The sequence below is a fragment of the Callithrix jacchus genome, chromosome 11 (assembly GCF_049354715.1).
Source record: "Callithrix jacchus isolate 240 chromosome 11, calJac240_pri, whole genome shotgun sequence".
Lineage (NCBI taxonomy): Eukaryota > Metazoa > Chordata > Mammalia > Primates > Cebidae > Callithrix > Callithrix jacchus.
The window spans coordinates 37089390-37111316 of NC_133512.1; the positions used below are offsets into that span (position 1 = coordinate 37089390).

The 21927-nt window shown below is 41.0% G+C and overlaps 1 long non-coding RNA gene across 1 annotated transcript; it reads right to left on the reverse strand.

Annotated features, from left to right (window-relative positions):
- Positions 1-359: 359 nt before the first annotated feature.
- LOC128928410 (uncharacterized) lies at positions 360-6773 on the reverse strand. The gene is made up of 2 exons (XR_008473343.2): positions 5210-6773; positions 360-2618 (listed from the first exon to the last, which is right to left on the reverse strand). It is a non-coding gene; the product is annotated as an uncharacterized LOC128928410 (long non-coding RNA).
- Positions 6774-21927: the final 15154 nt, after the last annotated feature.

Consider the following 21927-nt stretch of genomic DNA (forward strand, 5'->3'; position numbering starts at 1 on the left):
GAGTAGCTTCTGTGGAACAGAGGGAACAAAAGCTTGAGATGTTTTAGAACCACCCTAATCTTCTCGAAATAGCAACACCTGGAGGCAGGTGGCCTTGGCAGCTGAACCCAGTATTAAAAATTTTTAAAGGCACTTTGAGTCTTTGAATTAGAGTAGATATCAGAATCACATGACATTAGGACTGGAAAAAAGTCCAGTAGATCTCTTGGCTCAAAGCCCATAGGAAGAACAGAAAGGAGGGGACCAGTGTATGCTCAATAATTTGAAAAGATACTTAAAATCTGTATACATCTTGAGTCTTGTAATTTCTTATTCGTTCATGTGGCTGTAGGAATAAAAATCTGGGCTTTTCATCTGAATATAGTAATTAACTCTTTATTTTTTTAACACTGCAGAGAATGCACAAAAATTAGGGAGAAGGTTTTCTTAGAGTCCGAGGCTGTTTTTTAGCTCCTGCTTTACTCTCCTTTTCTCTGTTTATCTCTTTTCACACTTTTTAGTACAACAGCAATGAGGTAAATCTGGAGTACATATTCTTCACAGGTAAATATTATCAGTGTTTCTCTATTTCTAGGCAAATGTATCATTTATGCAGTCTTGCTCCAGGGGTAAAACCAACTAGTTCTTCTTGGCATAACTCTTTGCTGTCTCTCACTTGATCTTTCATTCACTCACTCACTCATTCATTCACAATCCAGGACAGAGAAGTGATTGTGAGGCAAGTCCAGAGAGGGAAATATTTTCCAGAGAAAGAATCAGCAGGTGCAAAGACAAGGTGGCCTAAGAGAGCATGTTCTAGAAACTAGTTGAGTAAGGCCTGAAGATGTGAGATTGGTGAGCCAGAGACTAAAAAGGTAGGCTGTGTTGAAATTCAAAGGATGTTGAAAGGTGCATTTTATCACGGAGACACAAATGCAGAGGAGCGTCATGATCTGATTTGTGTTAAGACTTGTGACAGAAAGGCCAAATTAGAAGCAGCAATATATGATCATCTTAAAACAATAGCAGTGTGATGGGTAAGTAGAAACAGGATAGATTTGAGAAATCTTGGAGGAAAATTGACTGGGCTTGGTGAATGACTAGATGTGGTTTGTAAGAGAGATGGAAAGAGGAAGGGAGAGGGAGTTGGCAATCGTGAACTATAGAAATCCCCTTAGACTTTGACCTGGGATCCAAGTGGAGATTCTGCAGTTGTTCCCAGGTCTCAAGCTCAGTCCAGCTCCCTGGTTCACCCTAGCCAGGGCATTGCCAAGCCTCATGTCCTTTTGGCCACTGTCTTCATCAAATTGTGCTGCTATAAGAGAACACTGTACGCTGTCTTATAAACATCAAGATTTCTCTAGTTCTGAAGTTGAAGTCCAAGATCAAGACCTTGGCAGACTTGGTGCGGGGTGACGGCCTTCCTCCTGATTCACAGCCGTCTTCTTGCTGTAGCCCCACATGGTAGGAGAGGAAAGGAAGTCTTGGTTTTCTTTTATAAGGACACAAATATCTTTCAAGAGGGCTCCTTTCTCATGATCCAACCTTCTCCCAAAGTTCCCTCTCCCAGTACTATCCCACTGGGAATTAAGTTTCAATGTATGTATTTTGAGGGGCCACATCTAGTCTATACAGCCACTAGCTGGTGCCTTCCCATTGTCAGACAAAACTGTGTTTTGTTTTTGTTTTTTTTGAGACGGAATTTCACTCTTGTTACCCAGGCTGGAGTGCAATGGCTTGATCTTGGCTCACTGCAACCTCCGCCTCCTGGGTTCAGGCAATTCTCCAGCCTCAGCCTCCTGAGTAGCTGGGACTATAGGTGCGTGTCACCATGCCCAGCTAATTTTTGTATTTTTAGTAGAGACAGGGTTTCACCATATTGACCAGGATGGTCTTGATCTCTTGACCTCATAATCCACCCGCCTTGGCCTCCCAAAGTGCTGGGATTATAAGCATGAGCCACCGCGCCCAGCCTGAAACTGTGTTCTTTAAGCCACATCTTCACTGCTTGCTTAGGTCTTCACTGTTAGATCTTCGACACAGACTTCTCTTAATAGTATCAGCTAAAGGATTACTGTCTTTGTACACACTTTTACCTTGATGGTTTAGCTGGAGTTGTTAAGTTTTCTATCTTGGTAAACTACCCCTTTCCTGGTCCTTCAGTTAGAAAGCACAGTATTTTGTCTGTGCTTGATGGTGTTTCCAGGTTGCTGGATTCTTCTGCTATGTGTCTGGGATATGTGGGGCCAAAAGAAAACATGTAGTGCATTCCCTGAGATCATTCGCTCACCTGCCACCTTCTCCTCATTTTTCAGAATCTTCTCATGGTGGTTTTATATCTAATGTCTTAGCTTTAAAACTGTACTTAGAGAAGAGTAAAGTACATTTACTCCATCTTCTCCCAAGCAGAAGGCTCCAACATATTTTTTTTAATAGAGAAGTTATTTCAAGAAAAATATAAAATCTAAGGTCCTTACCACTGGAAGGAAGCTTTGGAAACAGTGCATTCATGCTATCAGTTCATTGCTATCCACATTTAGCCGCATCCTTGTGTATGTAGTTTGATTTAATTTCTCTTTAAAGCTTTCTCTTTGCCCTTCTCTCCAGAAAGGAAGAAGTCATCAGTCCTCCAGGAATTCCTGCCAAACAGGGAAAATTAAATCAGGTAGCATATACTTGAGTAACACTGAGATTTCCAGGAGTATATCCTCAGGAGTTTGCTGGATTTTTAAGTTACTACCTTATAAAGAATCTTTTTAGTTTCACCTTCTGCTGGGACTCGAAATGAAATTTCTGTCTTATATCTTCAGAGCACAGGCTTTATCCAATTAGAGGCAGATAAAAATTTTTTAAAGAGGTCCCTGTAGATGCAGCTTTTGCTGCTAAGAATAAATTTGCATCAAATGATAATGGACATCAGGGTGGAATTAATATGTGAATAAATAAAGAGGAAAAGGAAAATCCTTTGAGTTTAGCAAAGATTTGTCTTTTATTTTTTTAAATAAAATGAATTATGATATAACAGTTCTCATTTTTTTTTCTTTCTTTTTTTTTTGAGATGGAGTCTCACTCTGTGGCTCAGGCTGTAGTGCATGATCTCAGCTCACTACAACCTCTGCCTCCCACGTTCAAACAATTCTTCTGCCTCACCCTTCTGAGTAGCTGGGACTAAAGGCGCACCCCACCACACTCAGCTAAGTTTTGTATTTTTAGTAGAGACAGGGTTTCACTATATTGGCCAGGCTGGTCTGGAACTCCTGACCTTATGATCTGCCCACCTCGGCTTCCCAAAGTGCTGAGATTACAGGTGTGAGCCACTGCGCCCAGCCTCTTTTTTATTTTTAAATTTGGGAAGAACTTCAGACTCAGGAACTGTTGTAGGGAATCCAAATGTCCCAGAAGCTGAGCCCTGTAGCCAAGCAGGGTAGAAATACAGGAAAGGTGAAGGCTCTCCTTCCATCTGTCCCAGTGAGCTAGTGGAGTACAGTGCCCTCGGAATAGCTAGTCTGTCTGGGTGCCCTGCAGCCCCTGAGCCCCTGAGGCTAGGAATAGCCTAGCTATTCCGAGGGCGCTTATCTCTGCCTCAGGAACTCTGTGCAGTAGAAGTGGGCATGGAAGACAGAATGGCAGAGGCATTCTATTCCTGACCCTGTGCCAGGCTGGAGGGATATCACACCTATCTTTGAGGAGAGAATGTAGGATTAAATAATTAGATTATTTCAGGGTAAGTGCTCCTTTCTTTAGAGAATAGGCTCCCCAGGGCAGAGGCTCTTTGGTTTAAAGCACTTAGAAAGCACTTGGGGGGTCGGCTATGGAGGCAGATTCCAGGGTCTGTCCAGAGGTTTTAAAGTCAGTGGATCATTTTTCCCACTTTCTGACTTGAACTTGACACAGAGGACACTTCTCCAATGGAATTTTAAACTACATGTCCATAAGGGGAAGACAACTCTGAAAGTGACTTTCTCTTTGATTTGATGAGTCCCAATCCCCAGGTTTCATAAGCAAGTTCAGCCTGCACTTGCCGTGTGTGTGTTTTAGGAGACTAGGTGGCAAAGAAGAGAAAAAGAAAAGGAGAATCCGAATCTAGACTCGGTCTAAAAGTGAGGAGAGGAGAGAGAATCTTGCAAAGTGGGCTGTCCTGGCTTTGGAGAATCAGCAGCTAACAGTTGAGATGGAATTTAAGAGACAAGCAGCTTCCCTGAGGTTTATGCTGATGGATACACTTCATTGTGTCCTCAAGCTTGGAGAAATAAGAGAAATGCAGCTTGATAATTAGCAAATAGTAAGGAAACCTTGAAAACATGACAGGTAAGTAGATTTATTAAAAGCAATTGTGACATGCTCATTTCTCAGAGTTCAGTATTTTGCCAGCAGAATATGAAATAAAGAAAAAAATCCAAGATTCATTTCCACATTTCACATGCTTGATTTAAATGAGAATACTTCGTAACCAAGCAGCTTTATGTCTGCTTGGTTGTGGAATGTATTTTCTGAAATAGCTGTAGGATATAAAACACATTTCATTTCTCCCTTACCTAAGACTTCCAACTTTAAAGTCAACATAAAAAGACATGACAGTATGCTGAAGCAAGGGATTAACATTTGCAACAATATCAGGTAAAACATGAAAACAGAAGAGATTTTCTAATGTTTCTGTTTTTTGTTTGTTTTTTAAATTTTTTTCCAGCCCTCTGCTTTCTTTTGCTATTAGAAGAGGGGAAAGTTTTCATCATATGCAGGTATAATACTTGATATATTAGCTTGGTGCAAAAGTAATTGTAGCTTTGTCATTAAGAGCAATTTCAAAAACCACAATTACTTTTGCACCAGCCTAAAATCCTCTCTCCCTTAGGACTTTGAATTTGCAGAGTTCAAGAAGATGAGTCAAAAAGAAAAAGACACTAAGCATCCAAATGGAAAAGTCAGTGATCTGATGGGGGAAAGAATTTCTCTGGTCCTGAAATCACCCCCTCTCCTTTTTTCTTTAGTCAATCAGTGTAATTATTCTAGCTTTCTTCTCACTGATTCTCATTCAACTCATTTACAAAACACCACTCCACCAATCAGAGAGACTCTGAACCCTTTCCAGCAGACAGGTTTTCTTTTCCACCCTTCTTTCTAGGAAAATGAAAGCTGCACAGAATGAAAGAGACCAGTACGAAAAGAATTATGACCAAGAAGCTAAAACTTGAATGGGTTGCTAAATAATACTGAAAGGGAACGTACATACCTGAGGCCATAATTGGGCAGGGAGGCTGAAGGCTTCACGTTGTTGGAATACACTGGGTCACTTGTTGAGCCACGGTAGAATATTTTGTTCATAATGAGACCTTATTGGGTTTGGTTGCTGTAAGCTTTTCAGCTTCTAATTATGGTGTTTAGAAGACAATGGAGACAGCTTAAAATAATAAGAATGCTGCTAAAAGTAAGATTGCTGCGGTGTTACAAAGAGAAATGTTGGCTCTCTGTGTATAGTATACATTTAACCTGTCAGCAAACACAGAGCATTTTACAGGTAAAATGTAAAAGGATGCATTTAGGAGCCATCACATGAATGATGAGGTTTTTAGTTTTGCTTTCAAAATGAGCTGCTTAAGTTATAATACAAGCTTAATATAAATTAGAGTTTATCCTTTTGAAACCACTTGCAATTTGCTTCTGTTAGGCCGCAGATCATTATGATGCAAAGTTAAAGGTTCCTGGAACATAATGTGATTCAGGCCTGCATTCTTGTCGCCATGTCCAATTCAGCTGAAAATGAGAATTATAGTGAGAGCATTTCCTGGTCTTTGACCCTTCGTGTGAGCTTTTTAAAAGCAGGGTTTATGCAGAACTAACCTCCTTCTCAGACGCTCAGTTCCCACTAATATTAGCCATGTTAAAACTCTTAAGTACATTGGAAATTGTTAAAACAAAACAAAACAAAACCTCATTCCAAGTTTAAAAACACCTTTCGATTTCTGTCCTTAATATACAGAAAGGTTTGCTTGTGACATCGATGTTATTTAAATGTTAAAAAATGATCTCTTTTTACTTGTAGCCACAATGTAGTCAGGCAACACAAAGTACAGTTGTTTAAAAATCTTCTGTGTGTAACTGAGGAGAGAGAATAAAAATATTAAGAAAATAATATCCAACACGTAAATACATTTAATAGGCCTTATAAGCTTTGTTGTAAGGACTTCAATATTAATTTTCTTGTTTAATTTTAACAATAAGCCTATTACCAGGACATCTATTTTGCAGATGAGGAGACTGAGGAGCAGAGAGTTTAAGTAACTTGCGAAGGTTACACAGTCAGTGATTGGCAGAGGGGAGATCAGAACCCAGAAAACCTGGCTCCTCAATTTACACTTTTAACCCCTACCTCTCAGGGTGAGAGATAATCTGAGAGTAGGATACCTAGATTCTTTGGAGTTGGTGTGATACATAAAAGACCTTTCTCTCTCTCTCTCTCTTTCTTTGATGAGTCTCGCTCTGTCACCCAGGCTGGAGTGCAGTGGCACGATCTTGGCTCACTGCAACCTCTGCCTCCGGGTTCAAGCAATTCTCTTGCCTCAGTCTCCCAAGTGGCTGGGACTACAGGCACACACCACCACACCCTCCTAATTTTTCGTACTTTAGTAGAGATGGGGTTTCACAGTGTTGCCCACACTGATCTCGAAATCCAGAGCTCAGACAATCTGCCCACCTCGGCCTCCTAAAGTGCTAGGATTACAGGTGTGAGCCACCACATCCGGCCAAAAATTCCATGTGAATTTTTTGAAAAAACAAACAAACAAAAAAGAAAACAAATAACCAATTCATGAAGTAAATGAAAAGCCTAAGCCCTCTCCCAAAACCCCCACCCCCGCCTTTTCTTCCTCCCTGCCCCATGAGAGTCTTGCTCTGTCGCTCAGGCTGGAGTGCAGTAGGGAGATCTTGTCTCACTGAAACCTCCGCCTCCTGGGTTCAAGCAATTCTCCTGCCTCAGCTTCCTGCGTAGCTGAGATTACAGACGCCTGCCACCGTGCTGGGCCAAAAATCAGCCAGGCATGGTGGCATGTGCCAGTAGTTCCAGCGACTCTGGAGTCTGAGGTGGGAGGATCACCTGAGTCTGGGAAGGTTGAAGCTGCAGCAAGCCATGATGTACCACTGAATTCCAGCCTAGGTAGCAGAGACCGTGTCTCAAAAATAAGATACAGTCAACTTGACCTTGTTAACTTCTCTCTCTCTCTTTTTTTTTTTTTCTTTTTTTTCAGACGGAGTTTTGCTCTTGTTACCCAGGCTGGAGTGCAATGGAGCGATCTCGGCTCACCGCAACCTCCGCCTCCTGAGTTCAGGCAATTCTCCTGCCTCAGCCTCCCAAGTAGCTGGGATTACAGGCATGCGCCACCATGCCCAGCTATTTTTTTTTTTTTTATATTTTTAGTAGAAATGGGATTTCACCTTGTTGACCAGGATGGTCTCGATCTCTTGACCTCGTGATCCACCCGCCTCAGCCTCCCAAAGTGCTGGGATTACGGGCATAACTTCTTTCTCTATAGACAGAAGGAGAGGTAATAGATTCTTCTCTGGTAGATGAATGTCCCTCTACGACCAAATATTGCAGTTGTCCCAAGTTCCCCAAAGTTTGTTCTGCCTCTTTTATTAGTGTACATAATACTGTAGTTTTCATGTATTGTACAACAGTTTGTGCCAGTTACTTATGTTCCTAATGTATATTTTACCTGGATAAATAAATATGTTGAATGAAAAAAAAGTCAAGCTCAGGATACATGAGATTCAACTAAAACACACATATATATTGTCCACTCAATCAGAGTAGAACTTTTTACAAGGGTATAATATGACACAGGGGCCCAGGAGTAAACAAAGGACTAGCAGGTGAGTGCCAGTATTTAGTGATGAAAAGTGAAGGATACAGGGGCAACAGGGCCACTAAAGTGATCTGCTCTTCCCACACTTTTTCAATCTGAGTACACCTCCTGGGGACACAGCTTTTGCAGGAGGTGGTACATTGGATGAAATCATCCTAAAGTGCATGAATCAGGACAGACTTAACTGTGTTCCAAACTATTGTTTTGTTTTTTAAAGGCACCAGAAAAAAGCAAAATCAAGGATCAAAACCAAAACACAGTACCTAAGAACTTTGGGTTCCCCCAAACACCTGCCCTGAGGCTATAACAGAAAGCTAATTGGTCTGAGCTGCTTGCCAATCAGTCAGAGAGGATTTACAGGGTGAGGTGGAATTCCCCCAGGGCCTTGGAAGCTCCAGAATAGATCCCACAGGATCTATTAGAGGGAAGAACATTTTCAGCTTCCTAAACCCAGGAACTGAGGGTCCCAGAGGATACTAGAGGGTATTGTGAATTAGGTAAATGGGTTTAAGAGGTTTCCAACAGTTGGTTGAAACTGTTGAATGTTCCAGTGGCCTCTATGCTTATAGGGTTAGTTGATTGAGGAAAAACTTGCCCTCTGCAAATAAGATTGGAACATCAACTCTGATGAAATTCTACTTAGAAAACAGATGTGTGAGCATAAGAATTAGTTGTCTAAGATAGGTAGTCAGGGAGGCAACTTTCTTTTCAGCTATTCTACGGAGAAACAAAATGGAGGGCAAGCAGGTCTCCAGTGCCAAAGTACTAATGTCTCTGGGAGCCTGTGTATTTCTTGTTTTTTCCCTCAGTGCAATGGTTGTAATGAAAGCATTGCAAAAGGGGAGGGGCTGCGACTGGAGAAAGAAAGTTTTGAGCAGGGGAAAAGGTAACCAACCAAGGAAATAGAAATAAATGGTGGCAGGTGAAGCCATAAAGAGGAATCATCTCCAAAAAACATTTTTAGGAAGAGTTCTGTAGGGACACCTTTATAAATTGTAAGAGCTTTGGACCAGGAGTCAGAGAACTTAGATTCTGTCCAAGGTCCAGCACTTCCCTGATGTGTGACCCTGAAAAAGCCACTACACTTTCCTGAGCCTCAGTTTTGTCATATATACTATAAGCGGTAACACATAGTGACATTTTTAAACTGACATATTTCACGAATATAAGTGTCTCCAGGCAGGTTCTGGGAAAGACTTTGAGATGTAAGTTTATATGCAGGAAGTTTATTGGGAAATCTTTGGGGATCAATACCTCTAGAGACATAAAGAAGACAGGATTTCTGTGAGAGAGAAGTTGAACGCAACATAAGGAACAAGATAGATCTCAGCCCGCCCCACAGAGAGCTCTGGAGCTGAGTGCCCCTCCCTTCAGGAGCCCCACATGGAAGGGGCTCGAGCCTCTTGTTGGGAGGTGAGGGAGGGTGCATGTGTCTGGGGACAGGAAGGTGGCATATGTTGAGGAAGCTAACCCTAAGCCCCTGCCCTTCATGGATAGGGCCAGGCTTACCCCTTCCCCATCAGCTTCCCAAGCAACCAATGTCACCTTCAGCCAAAATTCAACTTGGAACTGGGATCCTGCCTTCCACCACACCATTCCCCTCCTTATCCTGCCCTCATCTCTCCAGATACTTGTCCCTCCATCACCCCTCCCACGTGCTCCAGGGTGGACAAATGAGAGAGAAAGAAACAGAATCCACACTCCCTTGTCATTATAATAAGAGCCAGGCCAGGCGCGGTGGCTCAAGCCTGTAATCCCAGCACTTTGGGAGGCCGAGGACAGTGGATCATGAGGTCAAGAGATTGAGACCATCTTGGTCAACATGGTGAAACCCCGTCTCTACTAAAAATACAAAAAATTAGCTGGGCATTGTGGTGCATGCCTGTAATCCCAGTTACTCAGGAGGCTGAGGCAGGAGAATTGCCTGAACCCTGGAGGCGGAGGTTGCAGTGAGCCAAGATTGCGCCATTGCACTCCAGCCTGGGTAACAAGAGCAAAACTCCGTCTCAAAAAAAAAAAAAGAGCCAGCTCCAAGACTTTGAGAATCACTACAAGAAAAACTCCTTGTGGTGAAGGTTCTAAGACAAGGGATCTTTTCCAGATGAGAATCCACAAGCGACTCATTGACTTGCACAGTCCTTCTGAGATTAAGCAGATTACTTCCATCAGTATTGGGTCAGGAGTTGAATTGCAGATGCTTAAGTCAGCTATTTTAATAAATTGCTTACCAGTTGTGAAAAAACAAAAACAAAAGGAGCCCTCTCCAAGTTGAGTGTAGAGCAATTTATTTACTCCCAAGTCAACCAAATTTTGGAGGTGGGCTGCTCCCAACGAGGGGGCTAAAGTTGATGGAAGTCATCCCTTAGGAAGGGGACTAAAATTCCTAGAGAGGATTTTGGCTGAGAACCATCAGCAGCCAGGAGACTGAATGCCAGTCTTGAGAAAGTCAGGTGCTCTGAGCAGTACACTACAGTAAGGAATTATTATCATTACCACTACTAATGAACGCTGTACATTAGGGAGGGTGAAAGCATTACAACTACCACCTGGTGCCCATCAGAAGGGACAGGCTTTCAAATCCCAGATCTTCCACACACCTGTTGCTCTGGAGGCAATCAAATATTAATATTAGTTCCCTTCGTCCTGTAACACCAAAATCTGATTTGTTAGGAATTATTGTGCTAACAGCAGGAATCTCACTGGTATGTACTTTTCTGAAAGTCTTATAAGTAGCCCATTTTTTACACTAGACCCACGAAAAATATCTATTAAAAAACATCTACATGGTGAAACCCTGTCTCTAATAAAAATACAAAAAAAAAACAAAAACTTAGCCTGGCGTGGTGGTGGGCGCCTGTAATCCTAGCTACTTGGGAGGCTGAGGCAGAGAATTACTTGAACCTGGGAGGCAGGATGTTGCAGTGAGCTGAGATCCCGCCACTGCACTCCAGCCTGGGTGACAGAGAGAGACTTTGTCTCAAAAAAACATATATATATATATGTTGGGCAAATAAGAGCCCACTCCCCACCACCACCATTTTAAGGTTAAATTGCTACTGATGTTTGTCCTTGAGAAGTGTGAGAGAAATAGCAGCTGAAGGAAAAATGTAAGAGTACTCACAGGTAATGCGATTGGAAGGGTCAGGGTAAGAATTTTGGAATATGGAAATTTTGACATCCTTGGCAGTCATTTTGTTTAAGAAAAAAAAAAACATTTAGGCTGGGCTTTATGGTTTATTCCTGAAATCCCAGGATCTTGGGAGAGTGAGGTCATCTTGGGCAACATAGCAAGACTTTGACTCTACAAAAAATTTAAAAAATTAGCCAGTTTAGTGGCATGTGCCTATAGTCTCAGCTATTTGGGAGGCTGAAGTGGGAGGATCACCTGAGCCCAGCAATTTGAAGCTGTGGTGAGCTATACTCATGCAACTGCACTCCAGCCTGGGTGACAGAGCAAGGTGTTGTCTCAAAAAATAATAAAAGAAAACATATTTTTAAAACCCATGTTTTCCAGTGATCTTTAAGAATTGGGCTTTTAATTTCTAACATTTAAAAAGCGCTGGAAATAAAAACACATCATAAGAAAGCTCATTTTTCTGTCCTCAAATCTATAGCAATCATTGTGTCTGAGGAGCTCCTTGTCCTAGACTTCTGGGCAAAATGGCTGCCCCAGCAGTTCCTACCGTCTTGGGTAAAGCATTTCTAAAAAGCCTGGTCATAGTACCTCAACAGCCATCATGCTACCTATCTTAGAATTGAACTTGGGCATCTTTCAAGTCCAGAAACTTATCTCACATGAACTCAGATAGAGTAGGTGTGGGGAGGGGAATTAAGTATTATGGATAAGTGGAGAGCAGAGGTGGGGAATTAGAAAACAAGGGTCTGGGGGTCTATCCTTTGCAGAATGGGAAAAGAGAAATGGGCACAGCTCAGAAGGGAACTAAGGTCTGAAGTGATCTTAAAGCAGGGCCCTAAGAAATGCAGTTGTCCCATTTTACCTAGCAGGCCTCCTCTCCTAGATTTCAAAGTCTGTGTTCTTAGCACACACAGCACAGATGCTGCCCACCTCCGTTCCTTCTGGAAACTGTGTGTGCAGCTGTTGCTAAGCCACCAACAGTTCCTAACGCCAGCACAGCTTTGCCTGGATTGTGCAAAAATAAAGGGAGAAATCTAAGATGAGAAATGAAAAAAAACGTAGAAGAGATACAGCCAGATGTCTTAATCTTCTGGTGACATCCACGTGCTCCTTCAGACCCTCATGCAAGGGAGCATGTTATACAGAGAAACAGTAAAAAAATCCAATGCCTGGTCTGATCCATTGGTCACTATGGCAGGCTCTTTCCACTGACAGCCATGGACATTTGAAAATTGTCCGATGCCTGCTTTATGACACCTTCATTTCTGATGGGGCCTGGTAATCTGTGAGAAATGAACTTCAATTGCTTTTTCTGCAAGTGCTAAAAAGTTACTCTTGCATCTCTGGAGGGCCCGGCAAAGCACATGTCAAGGACCCGTAGGTCAGTAGGACTGAAATAGCAGCTATGAAATGAACACTTGATACTGTATATAAATTGAATGATCAGCTGGGTGATTTTAGAACTAGCTGGGTGGAATTTATGTGTCTTCTGGATGCGATGATGGTTCTAGGCCAGCGGGAGTACCTCTGCCACACAGTAGAGCAATCAGTGCACGGTGGGAGGAGAGCTGGGTAGGAGGAGGAGGGCGAGTGGCTTGACCTCAACCTTGTTCTTTTTCACCCCTCTCCTTCTGAGTCATCCTTCAGCATGAATGCTAAAACTGCAGAGCAGTGGCCTCATATGTGTGAGATCAGGAGATGGCTCAGCATTTGCTGGGTGTGATGGTCAAGTGCTCCTTGACATCCAAGGTCCCTAGCAGATTGGGAGATTCTATGAGTGAGTGTGCCAATTCACAGCTTTTACTTGGAAAAGCAAATTATTAGAGATCGATTATCAAAAAAAAGGCAATTATTCACATACTCAGCTTTGATCTTGCAATTTACATCCTGGGTTTTCAGATAGAGATAGGCAAAGAGCCAGCAGACATGGAGAAACAAACACAGTGGGAGAGACAGAAACTGAGATGGAGACAGAGTAGGGAGGGAGACAAATGGAAATATGGGCAGGGTGAAGGAGAAGAGGGAAATGGAGAGATACACAGAAAAAGGGAGAGGGAGAGTGTGTTGGAAAGACAGGGAGAGATATCAGAAAGAGGTAGAACTGAGCAAAGCAGAAAGAAGCCGAGAAAAAGAGGCTTCTCTAAGGCATAATTCCTGCTATTAGGCAAAATGCTGACTTTCACATTAAAACTCCTAATTTCTTTTCTCTATAGTTATCCTCTTTTACTGTTTTCTTATTAGCATTAATTTGTCTTTGGATGAGGATAGAAGCCTTCTTGGCTTCTAAATTATCATACCTTGATGTGATATCAGATCATATCACTTATGAGAACAAACAACTGAAATGACATGAAGATTATTATTTTTAAAAACGGTAGCATCAGGGAAAACGAAAAGAGAAAAAATGGAAAGATGGAGGAAAGGAATTCTCAGCAGCTACCCAGTAACCAAGAAGCTGGGACCCTTAGATTAGTGCTCACAGCTTTGGGAAGGCCTGGACTTACCTAATTTCTCCCAGAAAGTTTAAATGTTTGTAATAATCTTCTCATTCAATTTTACCCACTGACAGCAGCTTCCTAGCAACAACAACTGGATCACCACTGGAAATGGAGGAAAAAATGCTAATTATGGAGGGCTATGGAGATTTAAAGTAGTTTTCAGAGCACAGGATGGGAGAGAACTTTTAGTGAGTACCTGTTCTGTGTCAGTCCCATCTGTTCCACATACATGATGTCACCTTAATCCCCACATGTGTGCTTGCTATCCCATTTTACAAAGGGCATCTCCTGTTAGCCAGCTGAAAAAGGTTAGGACACATAGCAAGTGCTTTAACAAGTAGAATATATGAACAAAGCATATATAGCCTCAGTTAATTCCATGTGTCAGAGCAGAAATTATTAAAGCATATTAATAAGTTGTTAATTTCCCAGTATAGGTAAGAGATAAAAAGATAAGTTTAAGAGAGGTCTACTGTGTTTGGTAGAGATTCTCAGGTATATCTCAATAGATAAACCAGCAATGGACTCCATAGGCTAAATCTCAGAAAAGTCTCAAACTTGTGGGGAACACTTGTGTTACCTCCAGTTCACACATGCATATTGGCACTTAGGCTCACAACTACTTGATTTGCAGTGAACGAAAAATGTTTCATTGCACTGTCCTACCAGACACAGGCAAAAGGTATATAGATCTTGGGAAATCAGACTTCTGTACTCTGAGCTCAAACTATTTCTATTTTACACAAGTAACATGTATTCAAACTTTCCTGATGATGTATATAGATACATTTCCTGGGTTGTATTTTTTCCTCCAGGGATGAACACATATCAAGAGATTGGGCTACATGGATAGGCTGCTGAGATTCACTTAGGTGGAATTTGCATTAGAGAAGAAATTTGCTCACTTATTAATTATTGATGTTCTGTCACTTCACACTTTGTTAGTTGTAGCATCAAATACATAAACAGCAATACAGACTTTTAGGTTGCTTTTTTTCCTGTTGGATATTCTCTTAAGGTGTCTATTCCAATTCTATAAATTTGGAAAAATACTTTTTGCCATAAGGGGCCGTAGCAGTAAGCAAATGCTGAACAGCTGAAAGAGCAAAATCACAAAGATATTTAAGCTTGAAATGCTATGCTTCTGGATGCAATGCTGAGCTAGTTGTTGCAATTATCATATAAGTGTAATTGAGGTGTAGGTAAGAAATCACAAGTAGATATGAGTTATAAACATGTTACACTGGGGCTTACATTTAAATTTTTGTTTTCTCAAGGACAAAACCGTAGGCCCGGGATAACAATGTCAAATAATTGCTGTGTCTACTTGATGCCATGTTTGCCAACTCAAAGGGACAAAACATGGCTTACGTTCACATTTTCTTTCACCTCTAATTCCTGCTCAGAAACTGTCCCCTGGGATGCGGGATGCTCCTCTACTCCTGTGTGTACCCAGGACACTGGCTCCACAGTTGAGAAGGAGAGAGAGAGAGAGAGAGAGAGAGAGAGAGAGAGAGAGAGAGAGAGAGAGAGAGAGAGAGAGAGAGAGAGAATTGATTGAAAAAACAGACTAAGATCACTAATTTCCACAAATGCAGATATAGAGGAAAGAGGGAATACCGTCAGCCCAGGAGAGGCCCGCATCTGCTGGTTTTCTGATGAGCTTCGCAGAGCGGTGGCAGTCAGCTGGGCTTTTCACCCTCTGTTAGTAATGAACACACAGCACCGACGAATCTCTGCGCCGTACATACCTTTCTCTGAGCAATTTTAACTTTTCCCATGTCCATTAGGCCTTACAGCCTAATCTCGCTCTGCCAATTGCTCCCATGGTGAGATCATTAAGTAAATTATTTTAAGATCAAACACCCTGCAGGGACAATGGCGTCCCATGTAAGGTAAATGCTTCAAAGGCCCCCCTTTCAAATTACAGCTCTCGGAGTTATTCATCACCCCTCCATAGGGCTTGCCCGGCCATTACTTGGCTTTTTGCCGCAGGCGAAGGTAGCACTGCTAATTGGCCTCTGTAACAAAACTGACCTGTGGACAGGATAAAACTTGTTTGGAGCTTAGAGACAAAAATTATTCAAGGTTAAAAACACATGAATGCCCCAGCTACGTCACCAAAAAAAAGGAGTGAATGAATGTCTTCCCCTGCGGTTCCTGATGTGAAAGAATGTGCTCCTGGCGCGCCCAAATCGGACAAAAGCGCCTTCAGGTAGCCGAGCCATGCCAGGGCTCCGGGATTCTTTTCTCCGGGTTGTTAACCCTTCTCTCCACTCTCTCCTCGTTGTCCCCGTCGTCTTAAACTCCAAGACAGGGAGCTCCATCCTATGCTTTGGTCCTCCAGCACCCCTCCCGGGGAGGGCCTTTGATCTCCCGGGCTAATGGCAGATGGAACAATTTAACTGCTTCGTACAGGTGCAGAGAGTTTACTTGACAGGTTGAGGCTTTTATTTCTAGCACATTAGCCAGGCGCATACAAATGGGTTTTTGACAGACTCAAGCAGGTAAAATAACACTGAGGCTCCGCAAAAGAGCGGTCACATCTGCCGGGATGGCACAATTGGAAAATGCTGCATAAATTAAAGACAGGTAAAACCTCGGAGTTCCCTGCTGTGAGTGGTCGCTGCCCTGCTGCTTCTCTCTCTCTCTCTCTCTCTCTCTCTCTCTCTCTCTCTCACACACACACACACACACACACACACACAACTTGTGAAGGTGGTGTGTAGGGGGTAAATCTCAAATGAGTAAACAACAAATGAATTCCTCGATCTCCCTGAGTTCAAAGGAAGCAAGGCTCAGTCAGGGTGATCCCTAGTTGGTACACCTGCAGTTAAGCCTGGTCACACTTCATTGATATTCGCCAACAACGAAAGGAGAAATGGAAAATAAAGGCCCACACGGTTCCCCTAAGGCTTACCTCCACCCTCCTGGTCTTACCTAGTCGCCATTCTTCCTCGCCAGATGACAGACTGTTTTAAATTGTGCTTAGGTAATGACATAGCTTCTTCATTGAGAAAACTTAGGTAAATGTTACATTCTAAAGATAGTGAATATAGTCAAGAAAGTTGCCTGGGTTATTTTAGGCCCTTTCTCCTATTTAAAAACTATTTCGTTGATGGGCAAGCCCTTGTTCAGTTAATCTTGAGTGTCTAGAAAATATGTCATGTAGATTTTTTTTTTCTTACAACTTGTGTGCACAAATAAGTTCCTTATAACACAAGTATTCCAGGACTCTGCTTTTGGGAAATCGCATGTTGAGGAAATTTAAAAGTTGCATCACATGCTATTTGGGAAGAATTTTTTCTTTCATTTTCTTATTTTATGTATGTGTTTGTGATAATATTCTTGTCTTCAAATTTGCTTGTAAACTAATAATTTAGTTTTATTTGCTTCTCTGTAATGAAATGTTAAGTGCCAGTGTTTGGAGACAGCATTTCCAAAATGGAATGGAGGATCTGGTTTGATCTGTAGAAAAGGTGAACCTGTAACAAAGCTGCTGTCTTTGAAAGTCATGGCCTTTACTCCTGCTTCTTGAGCAAATTTTGTACCTGAGACTTGCCAGTCTCTCTTCCATTGAAATCACAATCTTGGCCCAATATTGCACAGAATCATAAGATTTCAGAGAACACTTAAGTTACTCTCCAGGTTTTAGAGAAGAAGTAAGAAGGGAAAATTGGGGGCCAAAGATATAAAGTGAGTTTTTTTTTTCTATGGATAATTTTCATTTGTTTGTTTGATAAATTCCCTCACCATTGCTAAGTGCCACTATGTAGAAAGCACTAGGGGGCATGCAAGAGTGAATAGGTGATCAGAATGAGGCCCAGAAACTCCCTCTTTGGTAGGAATGTGTTATGTGGGTCACATGTACACATGTAGGGCCCACACACCTATGGACATTATGGGTAAATGAATAATTAGCACATAGTACATTAAACACTAACAGTTTTTCAGTATAGAGAGTGCTACAGGCGCATAGGAAGATGAATAACCTACTGGGGGGAGTTAGTGATAACTTCACAGCGGAGATGATTTTGAACAAAAGGTTTAATGATAAGTAAGAGTTTACCTGGTTGGAAAGGCATCATGTTTATTGAAGCAAAGACCCAAAGACATGAAAGCACTCAAATTGTTTGCTAGAGGGAATGGATGCCCCATTCTCCATGATGTGCTTATTTCACATTGCATGCCTGAATCTAAACCTCTCATGCACCCCATAAATACATACACCTACTATGTGCCCACAAGTGTTTTTAAAATATTGAAAAAACTAAAAATAAAAGAATTCAAACTGGAAAACAAGATAAAAATGCATATGTTGGAGGAAGTCATGAGAATGAGCTTAGGGACGAAGGTCCCCTGGTATTTGGCAATTACAGTGTGTTGCAAGTGAGGTCAAGTTCAACATACACATTATGACTGCCTAGTACCATCTGGTACTATGCACATAAGGGCAGCACTCCAAGGAGGTGAGAGAGTGACATAGAGAAAGTCTGGGCTCAAAACTGTGGAACTTCTTCTATACCAGTTCTGGAATACTAATTTTCAAAACAGCTTTATAAGAGAGAAATCAACTTCTGTATTGATTATGACCCTGCATTTTGGGTCTCCGTTATAGCAACTTGAGTCTCTATCTTAACTAATAAACCGTGGTGGGCTAAACAAGAATGTGGAATGCTCAGACAAATATTACCACTACCAGAAATGAAATGAAAATTATCTATTCTAATGAAGGTGGGGAGTGGCATCTTTGTAAGAGAGCAAACCACTGGAACTGCCTGTGTGTCTCCTGTCAGCCAGGGGACTCACAGAGATTACCATTAACCTTTTATTCAAGCTGAACTATCTAACTTTGTTCTTATGTTTAAAATTATGTCTGCATTGCCACATTTTTTTTCACTCATAGAAACTATCGTATCTAGGATTGTGATTTTAGAAATTGTGAAGGTGTGCTATATGAGAAAGAGAGATCATAGAGCATCAGCTAGATCTAAACCCACAATTACAGAGTCAGCTAAGCCTTCATGTGGGAAAGGAAATGGAGGGGACTTAGTAGGCACTTAAGATTTAACTGATCATCATAGACCCCCTGCCAGTGATGTGATCTAGCTCTCCTTACCAGTTGAAGACGTTAAAACTTGGCCAAATTCAGATTTTAAAGCAATTTGTTGAAGATCGTATGTCTAGCAAGCAGTCAGGCCAGAATTCAAACCCGCTCTGTGATGGGTGGGATTCTGCCACTAAAACACCATCTTCTCTTTGTAAATGTATGTATCAAGTAAATTACCTAATGTCATGTTTACAAAACTTGCTGGGTCCAAACTGAAATGTCTTTTAGTTATTCACAAACACATCGATTGATTTTATTTCTCCCTACTAGTTTGAGTTTAACTTTATTTTACTTCCCACTAATCCTTTTGCAAACTATCCCAAAGGATTATTATTTTGTATCAATCTAACAAACTGCACTAAACAAGAATCTCCAGCTAATGACATTAATCCCTAAACTCCAATGATGTGCCTTGTTGCTTTAAAATGAAATGCCTGCCTGGTACCAGGTGGCTGATACAGGTGTGTTTCTAAATTGTGTTTCATCACCACTGGTGGTGACTCTGTAGAAGCATATCCATCCCCATCTTCCCTTGGGAGGAGATGAGTCTGAGAAATCGAAGCCTGTTTCAAATGAAGAAGGGCCACTTGGTTTCAGGGTCCTCTGAGCATTATTACTCAGCTCTACAGGAGAACTTACACATCTAATTCAGCAAGGGGGTTTATCACCATTTTAGGCAGTGAAACTATGTCCCATCAAGGGGAAGTAAAGCAGTATGTTGACAAACTGCAAAGAAATTGCTCTCTTCAGTAGAACACATCAGAAATGTAATAAAATGGTTAAGACTTTTATAATGCGTATGGATCACCAGATTGAATTATATAAGCCTTCACCTCCTTCCCTTTTCATTTTCTCAAATATCATTAAATATTTTAAAATCATTATTGCATCTATTTATTTCTTGTTTAACCCAACTTGAGCCTGACTGTTTCAGACTGAATTTTTTCAGGATCTAGGCCTCTTAATGCTTATTTTTACTCTTAGACAATTTTATTCAGCTGTACAATCCCAACCACCATCTGTGTTGGTGATTCCTAAGTTTATATTTCCACTCAAACCTCTCTCATGATCCCATCTCCATGTATCAATGGTCTACTTGATATGTTTACTTACATGTCCTCACAAGCACCCTAACCTCCAGACTTCCAAAATGGGAACTTAGAATCCCCCCCATAATCCCCAAATCTGCTCTCTAGTATTTCCTAGTTCATGGATGGCACTTCTGAGCAATTTGCGGCTCAAGCCTAGAACTCTGGAAGTCATTCGTGACTTCTCTCTTACCCTTACATTCCACATCAAATCAATGTGCCAATCCTGCTGTTCTTGTCTTCTAGATGCCTCCTTAATCCATAATTTGGTTTTCACTTACAGCCTCCCTGGTCTAACAATGTCATCTTTCAGGTAGACCTGGTTGTTTTAGGTAGACTACTTCAAAAACCTTGTTATTATTCACCACATTTGTGAATTTATCTTGCTTTTCTAGAGTTCATTCATCATATTATATCCAGATTATCTTTCAAAAATGGAGACATGTTTATGTCACTTCCTCATTTAGACCCTTGATATGGTTTGGCTATGTCCCACCCAAATCTCATCTTGAATTATAACTCTTGCAATTCCCATGTGTCATGGGAGGAACCCAGTGGGAGGTGATTGAATTATGGGGGTGGGTCTTTCCTGCATTGTTCTTGTAATAGTGAATGAAATGGAGTTTTCCTGCACAAGCTCTCTCTCTTTGCCTACTGTCATTCATGTAAAATGTGACTTGCTCCTCCTTGCTTTTCACCATGACTTTGAAGCTTCCCCAGCCACATGCAACTATAAGTCCATTAAATCTTTCTTTTGTAAATTACCCAGTCTCAGGTAATTACCCAGTCTCAGTTGTGTGAAACAGATTCACACAACCCTTCATTGCTTTTAACTGCTCCCAAGATAAAATACAAAAGCCTTTGCATGTCCCAAATGCCCTGTGGCATTGGTCACTGCCAACACACAAGCCCCACTCAAAGCCACTTTTCTGCCTACTCTGACCATGCTCATAGTCTTTCCCTGTGTTCTAAATATTCTTCCTTCCCCTTTTGCCTAGTTAAATCCTTTGTACCTTTCAAGCCTCAGCTTACATATATTTTTCTCAGGGGAAATTTGCCTAACTGGGACTGCAGCTAAATTAGATCCCCTGTGTGTACCTTGTTCATAACTCTCGTCCCACTCATTACCATCATACCTCCATACCTAGCTCAGTGTGAGGCCATGGAAGGATCTCAATGATATCTGGTGAATTAAGGAATGGATGGTGCAAATTATTATGGATTGAGCCTGAAGTAAGCAAGTCCATTACTATATAATATTTTAAATTAAAAGAGAGCAAAGTAACTCAAATTAGAGGGATATATTTGTGCGAGTTGTTGTATGTTGTTGTCTTATATAGCATGACAGTATGCTATCACATAAAGCTGGAAAAAAATCAGTAGGATGAAATACCCATTTATACAAATAAATGGGCTTAAAAATTTCCTTTACATGCACATATGCATATACATACCCATAAATGCTAGCAAAGTAAAGCAAACAACGAAATACTTAGAAATAAACCTAACAAGAAACATGCAAGACCTGTGGGAAAAGACCTGCAAAATCTAAAAAATAAAGCATATAGAAGAATATTTGAATGAGTGGAGAGACATCCAGTTCTTGGATGAACATCAATATTGTAAAGTTGTTAATTCTCCTGAAACTAATTTATATAAATTTCAATAGGATTTTTGTGGGAACTCGACAACACACCACTAAAATTTACCTAAAAAAAAAAAAATCGAAAAGGCGAAAGTAACCAATAATTTATTTAAAAAGAAGAATGTGGTGGGAAGTCAAATATAGTTTTAATCTTCTATCACAACCTATCATAAAAAATTTTTAAATCAAGTAATAAACTGGAAAAAAGCTGTAAACATATAATAGCAAAATGGACAAAAACATGAATGGACAATGTGTGAAGGAAGAAATACAGATAATAAACAATATGTTCAATTTTATGAGTGATCAAATGAATACAAATGAAAACAGCATTTGCCTAATAAATTTATCAAGGTTGAATAAAATGATAATATCTATGGTATCATGCACTTTTATAATGTCTGTAATTCCTAGTAAATGTATGAAATGGAAACTATGTGTTGCTTGCTCCTCACAATTATTCCTCATATCTAGCACAAGCTGTCATATAGTAGTTGTTCAATAAATATTTTTTAAAAATATACTTTTCAGTTTATGGATCTCAGAGTACAGGTTTTTTCAAAAACTATGGATGTATTTGGTATGCTGTTTATATGTTTTGAATAGCATAAC